Raw genomic sequence first — 19322 nt, 5'->3', positions numbered from 1 at the left:
CCCCCCTCTCTCTTTCTCATCATAATTTATTGATTCTCAATTAAACAATGTAATTAAATTGATGGAAATGTCGATCATAAAAATATAAAATATGGCACTTCTCTATATTTCCAATCAAATTATAATTATTTATTTTGATATATATATATATAGGGTGTTACTATATAAGTGGCCATCCCTCGTAAACTAACAGTGATAGATCTAATATAAATTGGACTCAAATTAAACGGTTCTAACTAAACTTTATTGTAAATACAATGATTACTGAAAAAAAAATTAATTATGTTAGAAAATGATTTTTGCGTGATAAATTAAATATGTTGATATAATAAAAGTTGTAGCATCCAAGTACGATGTATAATATAACAAAATTATTTTAAAATTTATACAAGTTATTTCGATTTAAAGTTTGGCAGACGACTATTATTTTTATGGCCCTGCGGTGTTGTCAACTTCCGACTCTCACTTTAACAATTGACATTTAACATATTTTTATCCAATCAAATATGTTACATGTCAATCATCAATGCGAAAGTCGGAAGGACACATCGCAAGGCTGAAACTGGAAAGGTATAGTAGTCGCTCACCAAACTTTAAACCGAAATAACTTGTATAAATTGTAAAATAATTTTGTTATATCATACATCATTGTACTCGTTATGAATGCTACAATTTTAATTACATCAACATATTTAATTAATTGTATAAAAATTATACGTATCTCTTCATTTTCTAATATAACTAATTTTTTTTTCAGTAATCACTGTGATTATAATAAAGTTTAGTTAGAACCGTTTAATTTAAGATATTTGTTAGATCTATTTTTATAAGTTTATAAGATAAAAAGGAATGGCCATTTATACGATAATACCCTGTATATATATAATTCCATTGTTACTTCTTAATTACTATTTTAGTCACCCGCAGCTTCATATAAAAGTACCTCACACAATGTCGAACGAGACTTTTAGTCGCAGACGTTACAAACTACTGTCTTTTCAGAACTTCGTTTGTATGAATTGCTTTTATCTTATACATTGCAACACTAAAATCTTTTCGGTGCAAGACTGGTGTAGGTAAAATTCTTATCGTTCCAAGATTACGCGCGACATCTTGAGCGCTCAATAGAACGATGCTTTCTTGAAACTCGAGAGATTGAGAGAGAGAGAGAGAGAGAGAGAGAGAGAGAGACTCTTACACGTGTCTTTATATTAAACTTTAAACTATAATACTTCTCAAACTTTATTTTATTTTATTACACTCAACGAAATGTTCAGTACGCTTCAGCGTTAATTTTATACAAATTTAAAAATCATTTACTGAGATAAATAAGTTTAAAAAAAATAAATTTAGTATTTTATACCTTTGTTATTTCTTCGCACAAGACGGTAACTTTTTAAACCAATGAAACATGTCCAATGAATCATTAAGAAATATGGAATGTAAAATTTTGGATAAAGCTATTTATATATCAGCGACTGACATATCGCGCGTACCACCTCGCGGAAACTGCAAACCCAGTAATTAAATACTCGGAAGCAATGCATTACTCGAGTCATGGTACGCGTTCATCGTTCGCGAGACCATTCGCTGCTTTCGAGTTGGATGAGCGCGGAAAACGCAAATACCGGGTATCTAGCAGGCCGGCGATCGAAATGTCAATAGCTCTCGCGCGAAATTAAATGTCAGGCTGACGCACGAAGTAATCGAGAGAATGGCACCTCTTCTATGTATTCGCTTCTTATTCGAGTACTACCGTTGCTTCAAACGCAAAAAGACAGATTGTCAGCTCTCTTTTTCATGTCGTGACAAATTTTTTCGCCCTGCGCGTAATCATACCTTTTTTCTGTAACGCCTGCTCATTTGAGTGATTCGATACTCACGAGATAGACAGGCAAAATACATATACACACAATATAAAGTTTTATTCGTTATCGTCTAAATAATAAAACATTATTAATCCTTATGCGCGATAATTTTCTGGTCCTTTACATACCAATGAGTCATTCGCGTCTGAATTAATTTTGATTTCTATATATAAATATATTATGTACTCGATGAGTTTATATCAATTATTTATTCCTCGTTTTATGCAAATACAACTAACTTACATAAAAAGGATGCACAATAGAAAATAAGGCAAACAATAAAAAAAATTTTAATATCTTCCCTTCGATTTAATATTTTCCTTTGAATTACGTTATATTATATTATAGATGCAAAATTAATTTTATTTAATATACAATATTTATCAATAAGATAAATAATCAGTTCGGTTATATTGTATCTTATTCTACAGAATGAAATATAGCAATCTTCATATATAAAATATATAATTAGAATGTAGGTATGTATATATATATAGTTTGCAACATATAATGATTTGCTTTTTTGATCAAGATAAATATTATTGACGTAGAAAGACTGCAACATTATAGTCTGCAAAACTGGTATTGTTTTCATCTACGAGAAGAACTATGTTACGCTCGTATCCGTTGTATTCTTGCGAAATGTTTACGTGGAAAATGTACAACCCATCTTTTGAGACCCTATTGGAAGGTGTCTTGAAAAAGTTGTTCGCATCGCCTTGGGAGCATCGAGATCCGTGCCGCAAAGAGCGATAGCTTCGCGGCAAGAAATCACCCTTAAGGCTTCTATATAACATGCCTGGCGATTTATGTCAAAGAAAATAAGGAAAGATTTAGAAAATATGTCATGCTATAAATATCACAGCATACAGCTTAATGCTATAGACTTTGCCTTTTCATTTTGTATATCACGGTAAAGTTATAAATATGACGCAATTATGACATTTTATGACGTCTTATTTATAATGATTTATTTATATTTGTCTATATCGATTTTTCACAGTTAGTGCTTCTGCTTAAAAGTAAAAATGTGCAGTAAAGATATTAATACACACACACACACACACACACGCGCGCGCGCGCGCACGCATGAAATATTGTAACATAATAATAAATGTAATGCTAAAGTCAATGTAAAAATATTTTTTACAATTTTTTTAAGAAATACAAAGATAAATAAGATAGAAGAGAAGAAGAGAGAAAAGAAAAGAATGAAGAGGAGGACAATCATAATAATGTCTTTCTTTACAAATTAAAATTATTTAAAAAATTAAATTTTTACATAAAGGCTGTTACATTTAATTTTATTTTTTGGTATATAAAATAATTTTATTTTATGGTATACAAACTAAAACTGGTATATAATTTGGTTTTATTTTGTGATATATAAAATAAAACAATACAGTCATACTAATTCTTTTATCTCATTAATAAATATATTAAATAAAATTAATTTGCATTCAAAAGATATATCAAAGATTTTCTCACAATTTTTCTTATTTCCTATTATGCATCCTTTTTATGCAGGTACGTCAGTTATACTTGCACAAAACGAGGAGCAATAATGAATAATTTGCGTGAACTCTCCGAGTACAGAAATAAAAACGCAAAATTGTTCTATTGCTAAAACGATGGCGTGCTATTTCTCAGAAGCTGACAATCCAAAAGTAGTATCATATCCAGCGGAATAACTCCAACCTAATTCAAAAGCTACAGCAACTCTTAACAGTGATAGCTGCCATTTACAAAAGAGCTCCGGACCAACGTCCAAAGTTTGGCACTTTAAATCGAGCCATTTGGCCCATCTTTCCGTACATTTGCAAGTGGCCTCGGCCACGAAGCCACGATCGATGCTATCATCGTTTCCGAGGAGAGGTAACTGCAATCCCATTCATTATACGTGCTATATGTAGTACGTGCATACTACATATGGCAGAATCTAATGTAGAATCGTGTAGAGTCTGACGAAATTGTAGTCCCGTAATAACACTGGCGCAAAATCTTTTAAAAAATTCCAGTAGAAAGCTAAAATAATCATAATAATATTTTACTAAAATTAAATTATTACGTCACTAAAATATTCGAATTTATTTCATAATTAATTATTAATATTCTTTAAGATTTTATTTGATGTATATTAAATGCTAACATAATTTTAATTTTTACGTGCAATGAACATTTTGTTATTGACTAAATTAAATTTTGCTAAGTAAGTAATTTTATAATGTCTAAATCTAATTCTAGGTATCATTGAAAAGAACGTCTTTTTTACGAGATATTGCATCGTCTTCGTAATGTTATAAAAAAGATCGAGGAACATCAATACAAAACAATTCTACAAGTGTCTTTGTTACGACTTTTTAAAAGAGATTTTCGATCTTCCGGTCTGTTTCTTTGCTACTGTTAATCCTACAGTTCTACCATGAAACGAAGACCAGCTGTTTACAATTTCAAAGAACTAGCAGCAATCATCGACATGCGAGCTCTGCTTTTCTTGCGACGACGTCGTAAAGCATACCTTAAGACGTTTTTCTAATATTCATTATACTTCCTATCATAAAAAGAATATGTAAGCAAGTTAATTTTCTTTGCTCACCAACACAGATTGGACAATTTTAAAAACTTACAAATTTTTACCTCGCTATTTTATAATAGATAATAAAAAACATTAATTCCATAACTAATTTCGAACCCGATAAGCCACAGTTTGATCGATGGCAGTTGCTAAAATGTCAAGTGTATACTAGAAACTTTATGAATAATCTACGATGAAAAATTAAAATTTTTAATAACTAAATTTAATAACTAATATTTTAAAATAATTATTTTTAAAACTTAGAAATATCTTATATTTTTTAGATAGTATCACGTATTTTCAAACTTAATAATTTGATTGCCTAATTTTGTAATTATCAGAGTGAACTGATAATTATTTACGAACGGTGTATTTGTGAATAAATGCATCGAGCTAAAAGGGTTTTACACATACGCTCTATATTCAGTCTGCGCGCAATCTAAATTCTGTAACTCCATTTATTCACATTTTCCAACTTCAACATGAGTATTACTGCTACTGAATTCGTTTCATTTTCGTCACGTGTGCCCTCATTTCATAGCGATTATCGCACTGATTATACCGATCACGCGGGCGTTTTATGTTTTCATTGCGTTCACTAGCCACGGTGCTTCAACGTAGTCTGCCTATTTTCCAGAGATACACAATAGTGATCGGTTTTAATTTCCTTTACCTTTCGGTCGCGCCAGCACTGCGGAGTTTTCTCATTCCGGAGCTTTACAGCGAGCAGTCGTACACACGAGTTCGTGCCGTGGAGCTGTGATTCAAGCACTTTCGTGTCCAGCAATTTGATACCAGTCACGTACGGAATACATTTCGAAAGAATGCAAGAGGCTGCAAGCAGAAATACTCGCACGTGCAAGAAAAGACGTGTGCAAGTAATGAGGCTGCGTTTATCTATGATAAAACAAAATTGTTCCGGCATTATACGCATTTGATATTTCTAATATTACGAAGCATACAGCGCTCATGCATTAAGAAGTCTACATTTTAAAGAAAAGTTATACAAATTAACAAAGCGACAGATACTTGATGTTGTAAATTAAAATTATTGTAGTTTGTAAAATAATTTATAAAGTTTGTATAACTATTAATTTACTTTTTTTTTTGTTTTGTTTTGTTTTTCATTTTATTGTTTTTTTTTCTTCTCCACTTTGATCGACGATAGGTAATAGAAAGAGGAAAACATTTTATTTTTGTGAGTAAAAATTTTGGCACGGTAGATTAAAAATTGAACGTTCGTGAAAAATAAAAGAAGCAATAAAATAAAATAGTTGACACGTATTTCTCTTGGCTTTATAATCTTTCATGTCGGCGTCGATAAATTAAGTAAAAGATTTTTCTAACTTACAACTTAATAAAACATAGTCTAGACAGATGCTCTTAATTAATAAAAATTAGTCTCTTCAAATAAACGTAAACAAATTTTCAAAATTTAATTTATTAACAGCATGCTTAATTTCTCATATTACCAGTGTAATCTGCCTTAATTTTATCTTTAGACTTCGCGGTTTAGTCGCGGGATGAAATTGTAGATTTTGAATGAAAAAGAAAAGATTGGTATACCTAAAGAAATATTTGAATCTGCTGCACTTTTGTTACTTTGCAAAATCCTATTTAAAATTGTCTTTCAAGGTATGTTTGAACTTCTTTGTGGATAATCCTATAAAGAGGACAAGCACAGAATACAATCTCTCACATTGAATGATATATTTAAAAATGTCCTTTACAAAAAATAAATCCATACGTTTTTAAAAAAATGCTGTTTTTATTTTGTGCATTTCACTATATTGATTTCTTTGTACTAACAATAATGGAGAGGGATGCCGCGCAACTCGCCGTGTGTAACACCTTTGCGATTTATAAAATCGTATACATGCATCACAATTGCGAGTATTCTTAAAATGCGGAGTGAATATAATATACATTTCATCATAACTTTTATTAAGGTAGACCAGGGCAAATTGGATCATTTTTTTTCATAGGTTAAAAAATAATAAACTAATTCTGTTATTAAGTTTTACTATAAATTTGTAATCTCTACACCTTTGGCTTTAGTTTTAATAATAAAATAACATAGAAACATAATATTATATTTTTTATTGCACAACGCAAAAATCAAAAGTAGGCAAAAATGAGGGGCAAAAAGGATCACCAGTTCACATGTAAAAAAACATAAAAATAAATAAATAAATTCTTTAAAATCTTTGAATTTTTTGAATTCTTCTAAACAAACTCTGAAATAAACTTATTATATAAAAGAAAAATAGTTTACTTAACAAATTACAAAGTAAATGGTCCTTCTCTCTTAGTACAGCTTTCGCATCATTCTTCACATTTGTTGCATTGAATCCAGTCTTCGACAGGTAGATGGACAAATTTTTCAGTGCAATAAATGCAATACCAATCCTTACATAAAATTAATTTACTCTTAATTTCATGATCCGAATCCTTCCTTTCACCCCGAAAGAAGTTATCCGATTAACCCCATATGTCAATTTCGTAAACTATATTAATTTTCTCAAAACCATCTTAATGATATTATTAAACTATTTACTAGACTGATTTAAAAAACTATTTAAAAAACTACACTGCAAAAATCATTATAATTTACATGCATTTCAACATACCTTTTCATGAAAACCTTTTACGAACTCATAAAATTGAAATTGTGACTTTATATGAGAAACGAAATTTCTTCATGCCATTCGCGACCTCTGCGCTTATATCGTCGATTGACATTGAATCACACGCAATATAAAATTGTTATCTGCTATTTCCGCTGCAAAGGAAGCGCATGGAAGTAAGTAGGATAATAAAACAGGTCACATAAAAAAAAAAGTAATGATAACTGTCTCAAAGCTTATGATGATCCGATTCACCCTGGTCTATCCTACGTAATTTTAAATTATAAGTGATTTTGTTTTGTAAGCCTAATTTTATATTATTTTATGTATATATTTATTGCAAAACATTATTATACATTTTTTTAAATTTATATGCAATTTGAAATAATTAAAATGTATTTATACAATTTTAAACAATTAAAATGTCTCTAATTTCGTTAAACGTGTACACATTTCTGTAATTACAATACTTTTCAGCCTTTGCTAAAAACTTTTTTGGATGCTAATAATTGAAATTCATAAATTTAATATTTATATCATGTGAAGTAAAGATAATCTTTATTGTATCATTTTTACCTATATAAATATTTAATATATAAATATTTAATTATATGTACTTTAATTTTTTGCAATTTTTTTATCATTTCCAATTTTATCATTAAAAATTCAATTGTATATCATATTACAATTTGAAACAAAAAATCGTATTGCTAATGATATGACTTATCTTTTCATATAAAAGCAATGTGATCTCAAGTTCTTCAATTTTTATATTTCACATATACAATATAATGTAATTGTTAAATTATTTAAAATATTATACTCATCACCATAAACCACTAAAGAACGTCCTAAAGATATTCAAAGGACATTCTACATCCTAAGAACGTTCCTAAGATGCCTGTCAGATAAAGTGTACTATGTGGGTATCCTCCACGAAATAGTTGAGGTTGGATATAAAGCTAAACAATGAATGGCTAAATGAATAATTAATTATAAATTTGAGTGATTTTCGCAAATCTTTATTATATCTAAATATTATAATTATATGCTCATATATTGGTAGTTAAATCTGAGCTATTGTACAATACGCACATGAACACGCAATTATGTATTTACAAGCGTGTTTAACGTGCAATAACACATGCATGAAAATTAGGAGTTTTACTCCATACATATAAGTATGTATTTTCGATAAGTACATATTTCTCTTTCCTTTTTTTAACATGAAATATGACATATTTTTTACGCGAAAAACATAAATTTATTTATTATTAAAAAACGAAGATTAAAAAAGATCTTTATAACAATATATCTATAAAAAAAATTCCAATTTAGATGGAAGAAGGAAAAATATATAACTTTATCTCTTTAAGTCTAACTGCATTTAAGCCTATGTGTTTCGTTCCTCTTCTGTGACATTTTCAAACACCGATACACAAGCGACTTTCTCTGTAAAGTAGGTACTTCTAGTTCAGGTCGAGACTGTTCCTCGTAAAGCCTGCTTGCAAACTCCTTGGCAATTAAGCCGATTACGCAGAGACCCGATTAACTAAGGTTTCACGTTAAAGTTTTATTCTTCGCTTTTCACTTTTGAAGTGGCAGTTACCGAAAAATGTATTCGATCAAACGACATTAGCAATATATAATTCTTTGACATACCCATATTACTACAAAATATATTTAAATATTTCTATACAGTTCATAGTTTTATTAATAAAATGTCTTATATTATTTAAATTATAATTGAAGCTATACTATGTGCATATATATAACAAAGATTTTTAAACAAAAGTAACTTTTTACTCTTCAGTGTATATTTTTTGAGAATTTAAACCGTTCAATATATTTAGATCATATCAATATTGAATAATAGGTAAGTTAATATGAAAAGATAATTTATAATTAAACTAAGAACACTAATTTACTTTATATTAATCATCAAAATGGATTTGTCATAAATTTAACGGTTTGTAATAAAAGAGAAAAAATAACAAGAGCTCACATAAAAGATGAAAACTGTATTTCCAGGATATAAGCACACGTTTCTCCAGTTACTGTTTTAGAGAACTGCATTCCAAGTACGTCTTTGCAAGAGTGTATTCCGGAAATTATTTAAGGATAAGGGAAGAGAGAGAGAGAGAGAGAGAGAGAGAGAGAGAGAGAGAGAGCAAGCGAGAAAGAGAGGGATTTTCCTTCCTTAATGTATGTTTGAAGACGTCTATTTTAACAGAAAATATAAAAATCCGTTATCCATTTATAACAAGACGATTTATGTTATAGACATAAACCAACGTTCAAATTGTGGCTGGATTAAATTGAAATATGTACAATATATATAACAGATGTTCTTAAATTTGGAGAGATCCTTCAATTTCATATTCCAAAATAATTTGACTTTCTCAATCTTTTAATATTAATATATAATCTCGAGCGTGCAATCTGATTAGGTTACACCAAGCGTTTGTCATTTAATTTGGCATTTAAAATGAACAAGCTCTTCAATATGTAAAGACATATTGTATAAAAACAGAAACAGCAAATAAATCAGCATTAATCCGTTTATACTATTTTAAATTATGTTTATGTTATTATATATTTTATATTTATTGTAATTTAGTTATTGTATATTTATATGACGAATACTTTTTTTAAGTAATATTTGTATTGAAAAGGATCCAAATTGCCGATCGAAACATTTACAATTTATGTATAACAAATAAATTAATTACACATGACTAACTAATGTTGACTCTTATAGGCATCTTTATACTTTAATCTTTTAATAACTAACAAATTAATAAAAAAATTAATCAAAGAGATAATATTTCAATTTTAAGACGCACTTCCTTAATAACTAGTATGTTATCGACTTCGATGTTCTGAACTGATCTGTAGTAACCAATAGCTTGACAATCGTGTAGCAGAATGTGACAAGTGAAATAAGAGAATTCGCACAGCGATGTGAAACAATGGTCAGTCCCTTTGATCTTCCGCGATCGCGAACGTAAGCGATAGGATTAGGTCGGTTCGATTTTTAGGTCGTCTCCATTCGAGCCTCTCGAGGTATGCTTTGAGCTTCGAGTTCTCGTACTTTGTCGTACAGCGCTTTCAAGGGATCGATGCTTTTCCTAGCTTCTGCAGAAGCTACATGTCCTTTACGATACACACCTTTGCGTTCAGAGCTTTTCATTAACGACGAAAAGCATTCGTAGCCACCACAGAGGGACTCCGCAATTACTCTGTAACTGTAAGTGCACGATATAATAATGTACGCTTATTTTGTGGTCACGCGTACAGAGAGAAAAGGCGACTTTCGCGACACCGCATAATATTTTAAACGTTTTATAACAATATTCATAGCATAAAACATGATACAATTTCAGTTACTTGCGAAGCATTGACGCCTCGTACATACAAAAAAGAAAAAAATCGTTAAATGCAAAGCCTTATACTAATTCCGCAAAAGATGTACTAATAAGTGCTATTCCTAAACAATAATATTAAACATTCCAGTTATTAAAATTGAAAGAGTAAACGCGATAAATTTACTTTGCATGTCAATAAGAAAATATAGATGATCAATTATTGATAGGCATTTGTATGGTGCAAATCCATGCATTTATTATAATATATTGATAATTAATACAACAATCTCGAACTATTTGCAATTAAAATTGAACAATGTGTGTATATATATATTATATATATATATACTTAATTTAAATAATTGCAAATTTATGACATGTAAACATTTACTCTTAAAATAACAAAGTGCGTGCATTCTAATAATATAATTATAAGCATAGTCTTGTATATAAGGAACAGTTATATGAATATTTATCTATATTAAATACATAGCAAATTTTATTTAACTTCATTTGAACATCGGACACTGTATCCGGCGCGCAGAAAACGATGAATTGTCAATTGTTTACAATACGGGTGCGAAACTCGTTGCAATTGTTTATTGAAAAGTAGCGAATAATAGAGCCCATTGAACAAAACATTTTATTCGGGCTGTCTATTGACATGTGTTATATAACGACGAAACGTAGCTGTTATTTTTTTTTCATCCATAACGTGCACCTCTACGTGACTCCGCTGCCCACCTTTAACTTTGCATGTTCGTCTGTTATCATCTACATATATCTTTAAATGTTTTTACATTCCGACTAAATGAAATTTGTCGTTTGTGCACGAAAAGTGCACGAAACTACACATGAACTACAGCCAATATACATATGTATACAGAAAGAGAGAGAAGGAGAAAGAATGTATGAAAGGTGTTTTTGTGAATAGTGTTTTGCAATGTTTTCTTGATCAAAACTATCTTTTGGCGAATGCAGTTTATTCAAAAAATTTTATTATACATAAACACGTATGGATATACCAGATTTTTTTATAAAATCCAATAATTATTTAAATATCAGCAGTGTAGAACAATTTTATTTTGCAAGAATCCATTTGTAAAATTAAAACCTTGTTTAAAATTAATATATATCTAACATTCTTCAAAATATCCTGATAATATTTAATAAATCTCTTATATTTTATAGAAGATACTATAAATCAAGTCCATATTTAATAATTTTGCTATAAATATTCCTAGATGTCATTTGTCATTATTTTGACGTCCAAATGTTGTCATAACTGCCATTAAAATGACGTCAATAACGTCTGCTTGCTATCAGGACTGTCTATGGCAGTTACACTTTTAAAAAATATACATATATGTTTTATAAAACTCATAATTTTATCTAACATAAGCAAAACTATATTTTTCATTAGACAAAGGTTTATATTGTACAAAGTCCACTTGCACTTTTGAAAAGTTTCTAAAGGAAACTTGGTAAATGTTCAGCGAAATTACGGAGTTTGATCCTTAAATTTTCTCGCCTTTGGGAAAAGGTTTCTAAAGTTTTGGCTTTGCGGAATCTTTCGACGATCTACTGCATTGCATTCAAAGTGGTTCACTTGGCTTTCAACACTTCTAAAATAGCTTCCGGTTTATTCCATTTAAAAAGTCAAAAAATTTCTACGCTTTAGATACTGCCAATTCAGCAGCAATCAAACAAATAATTTGGAATATTGATGTAAAATTCCATTTATTGTAATTTAATATACGTTATTTGAATCAAATGACATTACATCGATACGTATTGTGAAATACTAAAAATAGACCAATAAAGTTGGCATACTGAAATGATAATCGTGTTTATTAAGTGAGACGTTTGATGTATATCGTCAAATGTATGAATGGCCGTTGTTAATTGAGACAGATTAATCAGTTTGGATATGATCGACGTATTGCTACAATAAAAGGGACAGATATAAATCATAGTGCGATTTGATTGATGAATCAATCTGCTATTCATAGACTTTAAATTTCAGAGCTTGTAGAAAATTCGAAATGACAAATAAAATGGCCTATTGTGTTTTTGTATCAGAGGAAACGCGTCAACGTGGAACTGCAGTGACCAATTGTTAACAGATACCTCGGAGTCTGGCTGAAACTATTTTTCATGACAGGACGGCTCATTCATTTACACCCTACTCGTAACAGCTTTTGTCTCGGAGTGGCGGCACGATGCTCAGGCATAGCGTTTTTGCAACTGATCGATAGAAAAAAGTCGAACAACTTTAATAGCTGCCGACACCGGATATAAAGAACCGAGTGGCGGCTGAATTTCTGCTTACTCACGTAAAAAGAACACTCGCTTAGAAGGAAATAACTCGAAACGTGACCTAGAGGTATCTTAATGGTGTAAGAAATCACGCAAAACGTCAAGAAAGAGCTCTTCGCGCTTTTAGCATTACTCAATAATAATTACTCAAAGGGCCGATCGCGCAATCGCATGTACCAACCACCAACTATCACTCCAGAGACTAATTGGTTTCCTAAGAAGCCATATCGAACACGGTGACGACTGGTTGTCTGAGAGCTGCCATCATTAGAACAACTACATCCCTCGTGACTTATGCTGTCCGCTTCGGAAGGGATATAGGTCGTCGGGAGGAATCGAACCGTTACCGCCTAGTTTTCCCCTATCGCTCTCTGTACGACACGACACGGTTATCAACGACTATACTTGCCACTGAGCAAACCCAAACGCGGCGGATATGCAAAGTTTGACGTTCGTGGATACGCTAATGGCCGAGCTGAAACGAGTCTCTCAAGATGATAGCACCATTTAACTGGGTGTTCCCTGGGATAATATTCCATTGAAGATTCTCTAAGGACACGGCATCTTGCGCAGCTCCAAGTAAACGCGTCATCGCGAAACTTGCGCGTTTACGAAATGGTTCTGTAACAGTGTTACATTATGCTACAGATGTTACAATATAGGAGAACATTAATTAAACGAAACGTGGCGAACGAGAAGCAGGGATATTGGAAACAAAGCGATCCGTCGAAAGCAAAGAGATGGAATGCGCTTGATTTAACGTAAAATCTACAAATCGCTACACGGTATTTATTAATGTAAATTGTTTTCGGTGCTCACACAAAGGATTTAATTAGAAACTTTACTGCGGAATACATGCACGAGTAGGTATATGCTATCCTACGCGGAACAAAGTATTTCTATGATCGTTTTCATTTTTAACAAATATAAAACTTTTCGCGAGAGAGAGGTACATTCACGCGGATCTATCGTAGACTCGAACGTATCAAACGTCCTCTATTCAGATTTCATCAGACACATTTCATCAGACAGATTTCGTCTTGATTTATTCGCGGTGCAAAGTATGGTTACATTTAGAGACCGACGGCAAAGGCGTAAATGACGATCGATGGTTAAGTTAAGCCTTTCCGGATCTTTCTTTGAGATGTAAATCACAATGCACCCGTCGCCTGAGAATGAAGACGCGGCGATCAAGTTAAATTGCAACGGAGAACGAAGGCTTCATTGCCAACCGTTTCCATAACGGGCTGTCGATTGAAGCTACCGCTTAATGAACTGTAATTGTCGCGGACCATCGATCGAAGACTGTCGGGATAGTCAATAGAAAATGTAAAGTACTTAATCGATTCTTTTGTTGTAACTTATTAAGAAACCAGCCACGAGAAATCTTTTTACGCATTACATTAAAGAAAATACTTAAAAAAAATTTTATATATAAATATGTTTATTTCACTAAAATAAATTCCTATTTAAATACGGCAAAATAAAATTTTATTTCTAACAAATGAACTATTTATTTTTTTTTTTTTACAATTAATAAAATATATTTCGGAGAAATGCACATTTTGTTATCACAATTAAATTTTTTATAACCAATAAGTAGCAAAAAATATGTCAGAAGTAACATTCGCTTTTGATTGCTTCGACGTTTTTTTTAGTGTACAAACGCAAATTTCACCGATTTTATTGCTTTTCTTAATCTTCACTACAATAACATACAATAGTATACAATTGCATAGAGTGTCTCCAAATTCTTGATCTCTATTTTAAACATAATTGTAATAATATTTAGTTATAATCTTAAGAATTTGCTTGTCATTTTAAATTTGTATATACTAACAAAAAATAATACTAAATTTTAATAAATATTTGTTTAAATATAGTACTAATTAAATATTTTTAGTGCATGTAAATATATCTATTCATTTGGTATAAGAATAGTTAATTGGATTTAATTATTATATTTTTACTGTGTAAATTATTTATTTATTGTAAGTAAATGTTTAATTAATATTATTTAAAAAATATGTATTAAGATTTGGTAAACTTGTTTCTCAATGTACTTTGCTTTATCAGCAATTCATAAATCTAGATGGCCTAATGTTTCATACAAATCAAATCTATAGTGGGACGTCAACGTAAATTTATCAGCTTCAATTTGGTTCTTTAAATAGATTAATTTTATATTTTCTTTTTCATTTCTTTTTCTTCCACTATATGTGAAGTCGACTATATACCTACGAACGAATACTAAACAAACACCGAATGCGAACATTCGATGATGTTATTTATTGCATAAATGTTGCAAAAATTATATTAAATATTACTTAGATTTGCACAGACCCCCTTCTTTCTTTTGTCCACTTATCTTACTTTATGAACCTAAAATTTTGTCGAACCCAATCACATAACTATAAATAGTGTAATTTCTTTTTGTACCAACGCATTAATTGAAGGCTCTATTTTTCAATTTATAATCAAATGAAATTGTGTCTATTTGAGACTTTCTCACACATTAATATTAAGAAGCGTATGATTGCTGGCAGTAATAACTTCAACTAATTTAGGAATCGGAAAAGGATTAGATTAACTTCGATTTTCTCTGCCAAGAGGAGATATGATATTATCTTTATCTCTAATAATAAATTATAATAATAGATAGTGATAAAAATTAATAATGATAGTAATTTCTCTAATATAAGTATATTTATATAGATTATTTATGAAAAGATTATTATATATGTATTGTTCAGTCGTGTCATATGTGTCTATATTTTTAGTCTTTTATTGTTTAATAAAGTCTCGTGAACTAGCTGTTTTGTGTGCCGAGAGAAAAAAAGGTGGCAACCGCAAGCGTGATGAAAAATTTGAATTTATATTGGATGACGTTGGTCTATGGCCTCGATTTTCAATACGTTCGTATAAGGAGCGCAGCTTTATAGCAATGAACTCCCGGGCGGAAGTCGACAAAAGATACAAGAATGAATTACTAACAGTACCCTATTCTTTGCAACTCATAAAAATCGCTTGCGTTTCATTTTCAAGATACTTGCACTATATCCATCAGCTTCAACGAGAGACTTGTTACGCTGCAATATTAAATAATTATAGCATATACAACTAGCAAGACAATAGTCACATCTGATGTTGAGAAACTCGGAAAACATCATTGTATATTTGAGTCGCATCCTTTTATGTAAACGAGCATGCCATAAATAGAAGATGTATTAAAAGCTACGTACAATAATCTTGACGTTTGAAAATCTAAAAGTGATTCTCTCTTTCTTTCTCTCTTTCTTTATTTATATAATTCTTAAAATATAATTCATAGAATTAAAATGTTGTAATATTTTATAACATTTTTAAATAAAAATTATTTAAAGCATTGTATACAATTTATACGATTTTATTCAAACGAAAAACAAAGAAGCATTAGCACCATATCGTGTTTATTCGACGGCTCTAGCGCAGACGCTATTTTTCAATTATTTTCGCGCGAAATTTATCAAAATTTTAATGCAATTAAATTGCCACAATATTTGCATGCAGAATGCACACACCCGCGTATATTGCACTTTTTGTCACGTCAAAGGCAATCGCGCAACCATTTCTAAAAGCAAGCTCGTCCAGTATTTATGAAAACGTTTATGCAAACTTTGGAATTTAAATGCAGGCGGCAGTTTCATCGAACATACGTGTAATAACTTCGCTGTCGTTCACGTGGATTGATCGCGTTATTAACAACTCTTACAGATATATATTTTTTCATACGTATACACATGCACATACTACATATGTATGTTATTACTTTCCAAATTTTCACTGATATTTTTCGCAATAAATTTTTTACTTATAATATCTTAAGATGTTAATTAACTTTAGTATTATTAAATTACTTCAATTTAATTTATGATATTACTGTCTGAAACTTTCAGAATAAATCTCTGAAAAGTAAAATCTCTTTTAATGATTGAAAATTGAGCCTTTTTTTCAAGATTGGCTCAATTTTCATTCTTAGTGAAAGAATGTAAAGAGTACGTATTTTAGCTTCAATTTAAAACTTGCATTATTAAGTAGTATTTTACTTATATAATATTTATATATTATGAATAGTATTTTATATTCAGAAGAACCTTTTTCACTATTAATTTAGAATTTTAAGACTTATGTTTCAATACCAACAAATAATTGGCATACAATTTACTTGAACTGAAAGATTGAAATGTAAGATTCACGCAAAAATATTATTAGGCATCAAGATTCACTGTGACCGAATATTTTTCACTTATTTATGTTAACTACTATTTTTTTTAAAGGTCAGCTAGTGACATTAATATACAATAATGTGATGTAATAATTTATCTAGGTGATTGTTACTAATAAATCACAAAACATTAAATGTATTATTAAAGATTTATTTCTCTGTTGAAAAATTGCGATATTTCTGTTAACGGAAAAGAAAATGCGATTTATCAGGATTGGTATCTACCTCTCCATAGCTTGACTAACAGAATGCGCGTAGCTCAGCTCGTTACACAAGAAAGTAAGAAACTTTTGTTGGAACAGGGAATAGGGGAAAACGATGGAGAATAAAAAAAAGCAAAATACAGAATAAGAATAAAATATACGATCGCAGTATTCGCGTATAGGTTGAAAGCAAAATAAAGTAACCACAACGTGTTATACGCTGGCGTTTATTTCCACGATTCGCCTCGATGTAAGTTATGAAAGCAATTCCGTTTTCGATGTTCACAAAAGTTATTGTCAGATTCTAAAATAGACATAAATTGTAAAAATATTATATAATAGTTTTAGATTTTGTTATTCATTTCCTTAAAAGACTTTCTTTCGCTATATATTAAAAAATAGCTTATACATAAAAAGCATTCAGCTTAACCTTTCTCTCTCAATGCACAGTTAGTGCACCAGCTTCAAATTAAAAACAGTAAAAATTTTTGTGTAAATTTCGTTATAACACCTCAAATCTATTCTTTAAATTTCATTATTCTTTGAATAACAAAAAAACGGTTTTGCATAGATTTTATTTTTTATATTTTTACTTATACATTTTTAGCAAAAATTTTGTGAAATATTCAAGTAAAAAAGTAAAAAATTATGCATTGACAGAAGGATTTTTAGCTAAATCAAGTGTTTAAAAATTTATCTGTCTGAAGAACCAAAACAGAAACTGACATATCTAACGAATTTTCGTTGGCAACCCAATATGAATTTGATTTGTACAGAACATTAAGTCTTCTGTTTCGACATGATTTGCAGACGAGGGACAGCACATCAATCGACCCCGCGACGTATGCCTATCGTGGTATTCTTCATGGAAAACGTTCCAATAATTCACTGGGACCAGATCGAAGCGAGCATGACCCCATTTCGTTGTGGCTTCTATAGAAATATGAAACGCGTATTACATTGTCACTCTTTCCCATTTACAATTCTAATTTCGCGATACGTGTCGCTATTACAAGATATGACAGGAGACGCTGCGATTCGTAGTACCAACCACAGACTTATATGAAGTACCAACAAGCGTGAACGTTGCGTGACATGATAATGCTTACATCACAAAGTTGAAACCGCGAAGGCGCTCCACCGATCGTCAAGTCATAAATATCAATCGAACAAATGCACATAAATTGGATGTATTGATCAATTGTGTCGATAAGAAAACAGTTTTACCTAAAAGCATGAGATGAAATCGACTCGTTTCGAGGAATCAATACCGACGAAACAATATATATCGATAGTTCCGAGAAAGATTCGCTAACCACTGACATTCAATGTCGCCAACAAATAACGTAAAGCCAAAAATGACATATTTTAAAGGATTAATGCTATGCGTAAAGAAAGAGTTGTCTGAAAAATCTTATATAGAAATTTAAAAGTTGTATTTTTATAGGAAATACATTATAAGCAAATTTTTCATATTAATTTCTATTTGTAGTGCTCGAAAAAATTAGAAACATATCCAATTTATTTGCAACAATAAGCATGTACATATATGGGTATGTACAATCCCTGGGTATATTAATCCTTCTAAACTGACGGGAAAATGTAACACGATTATTACGGTTGCTAGGTCTGCAAGATCTATTTAATTTATGTTAATTAACCTTTCTATCAATGCATAAATATTCAAATAAATATATCAAATTTTAAATAGTGAAAATTTTTATATTTTTGTGCAAATTTTGTTATGACACTTTGAAAACTCCACCCTTAAAATAAGAAAAATTTTATATAGACTTAATCTCGTTTTTATTTTTACATTTTCAGCGAGAATCATATAAAACACGATAATGAAAAGGTGAAAAATGTTGACAGAAGTGTGAAAAGTTAGGTTCAAAAGACTTGAAACTATAATTAATTTCAAGGAACCAGAATTCATTAAAAAAATAATAAATACTAACAAGAAAACGATCTCTCACTGATTTAAATGAGCTTTTAATGTGTTGCTCTATAAAAAAAAAATAGAAGATACGTATTTTTTATATCGACTGAATCGCACCTTAAAGAGGTGAAAACCTCCTTTTAAAAAAAATCGGTCTTT

The sequence above is a fragment of the Trachymyrmex septentrionalis genome, unplaced genomic scaffold, assembly GCF_001594115.1.
Source record: "Trachymyrmex septentrionalis isolate Tsep2-gDNA-1 unplaced genomic scaffold, Tsep1.0 scaffold22, whole genome shotgun sequence".
In the NCBI taxonomy this organism is placed as follows: domain Eukaryota; kingdom Metazoa; phylum Arthropoda; class Insecta; order Hymenoptera; family Formicidae; genus Trachymyrmex; species Trachymyrmex septentrionalis.
Note: the sequence above shows the minus strand (reverse complement) of the source record.